We start from the raw sequence: 2690 nt of genomic DNA, 5'->3' as shown, positions 1-2690 counted from the left end.
TTTATGTCTACTTTTATTAATTTAAGTTTTTTATTTAGTTGGGAATATTTTCTGTCATTTATGAATCTTTCTTTTGTTCTTATAGGCAACAATGATCACATTATTAATATTTCTAGTTAGCACTATATTTTGCAGAATGTCAAGCTGAGAGTTAGAGATGGTGGTATAGTTCCATTGGAGTATGTGTTTAGTGGGGATGAGGCACTGGTTTCAATTCCTATGCTCAAAATTCCACAAATGCAAATGAACAAATGACTAGAAAGCAGAAGTAACATAGCCCTGACACAAAGCAGGCATTTTCTTCATCTTAGAAACAGAAAGTAATTGTGTTAGTGTCTTTTGGAATGAACATTTATCAGGAGACATTCATCAACTAATAGACATAAAAAGTGACAGAGGTGATGCAAGCTCAGTGAACATATTATTAGCTGGAGAGCATTTCAGGGGCAATGCAAATCTAAAGTAAATACTAATTTACATTTGTGATGTATTCCATCTGGTTATGGCAGAGTCCAAAATGTTAACGTGATGTTAAAATGAGAAGAATTCAAAACTGTGTTCTATAATTTTTAAGACATTTGTTGTAGTAATCATTCTTATTCCTTTAAGAGCACTGATATTAAATATTGTTTAATATTTAAATATATATCATGGAACTTCATAGCCTTCAAGGTATTTTAATCTCATATATAATAATGTCCTTATTCCTCAGATCAGGATCAGTAGGAGAATTTACTAGCTGCCACATTGGTTTATGTCAATCATACATTCAGGATAAGTTTAAAGCAAATCAAAACAAATCAAAACAAAACAAAACAAAACAAAACAAAACAAAACAAAAGCCCACGAATCTATTTGATATACATTGAGATGGACATGAAGCAAATCTGTAAGGGAGTACACTGATATTGGGAAACTCCCTTTCTGTACAGTTGACCACAATATTATTTTGCATGTTTTCAGGTAGTAAATTCAAACAAGGTAGGTCCTATACCCTGAAGTGCCAGAGAAGCAGTTGTATGAAGAAAACCTAATTTGTGAAGTAGTTCAATATAGTGTCTCTATTAATATGATTGAATGATTATACCAATATACTTTCATGACATTCTGCCTGAAATTGGTCATAGAATTAAAAAGAAACAAGAACTTTACTGCATTTCCATAGGGCAAGGGTACATACAATTTATAGTTAACATATTAAAAGAGGGGCCAGGGAAGATACCTCAGTAAGTATGTAAGTTAGTAAGTAAGTAAGCAAGTAAATAACTAAGCAGTAACCAAGTAAATAACTAAGCAGTCAGTCTATCAGTCAGTCAGTCAGTCAACCAGTCAACTGATGAAAAAGTATGAGGACCTGAGTTCAAATTCCCAGATGTCACATCAAAAATTGTGTTAGTGTTACAATCGCTATGATGAAACACCATGACCAAAATCAAGTTGGAGCAGGAAAGGTTTACTTGACTTACACTTCCACATTGTAGTCCATCACTGAAAGAAGTAGGGACAGGAATTTAAACAGGGCAGGAACCTGGAGGTAGGAGTTGATGCTGAAATCATGGATGATTGCTTGTCTAGAAATCAAACAGCCAAGAAAATGTATGTAGACACCCAAATCTGATGACAGCAGAGGGAACTCATGTTCTCCTTCAGGATCAACTACAGAGGACCCCAGCCTGTTATGTATAATGCCTGGGTTTGTGGATTAAACTCAGCCTGACTGTTTTGGATAATATCAGATGTTTGTAAAGAAAACTATGAACCAACTCACTAGTGAGTCTCAATGTTTGACATTTTATCTGAGAGTTTATAAAAATGGGTATGTTATAAATTCTCAAGAATCATGTAGACATACATAACATTTTAGAAGACTGCATTTACAAATCTTCAGCAGCTCAGTGGAAATTGGAGCATCCTTTACTGACAGTGAGTGCTGTCCTGCAGGTCACATTCACCATTCAAGTGTAGAGCTCATTGCTGTGGAATAATCCTCTTGTATACTATAAAGAGTTGTCTCTCAAATTGGTTTAATAAAATGCTGATTGGCCAGTAGCCAGGCAAGAAGGGTAGGTGGGGCAACCAAATTAAGGATGATGGGAAGGAGAAGGGCAGAGTCAGGAGTCACCAGCAAGATGCCAAGGAAGTTAGATGAGAATTCTTTACTGAGAAAAGGTATCAAGCCATGTGGCTAAACATAGATAAGAATTACAGGTTAATTTAAGTGTAAGAGCTAGTTAGTAATAAGCCTTAGCTACCAGCCAAGAATTTACAATTCATATAAGCCTCTGTGTGTTTATTTGGGACCAGGCAATTGGGACATAGAAATTTCCATTTACAGTTCATCAAAGGAAACTTTGAAAATGCATTTATGGCACTGGTGAACACCGTGGACTGGCTCAAGAGAAGAAATCTCTTTAGTGGATCAAATCTTTACTGCTCTGGACCTCTCCAGAATTAATTTCTGTGGTCACTACTCATAGCTTCATTGATATCTACACTGTACTCAGCTTTAATGATTACTTGGAAAGTTATGAAAATAATTACTATTATTCTGGACAATGAGGAAACATTTCAATATCTGGCTTGCTACATGCCTCAATGTCTTTTTTTTTTTCCAAGATAGCCAATTTCTCAAACTCTCTTTTGCTTTACCTAATGTGGAGAATTAAAAAAAAATACTTTCAAGGATACTT

The sequence above is a fragment of the Peromyscus californicus genome, unplaced genomic scaffold, assembly GCF_007827085.1.
Source record: "Peromyscus californicus insignis strain IS unplaced genomic scaffold, ASM782708v3 Scaffold_6__1_contigs__length_162567912, whole genome shotgun sequence".
NCBI lineage: Eukaryota > Metazoa > Chordata > Mammalia > Rodentia > Cricetidae > Peromyscus > Peromyscus californicus.
This window is presented reverse-complemented; position numbering follows the sequence as displayed.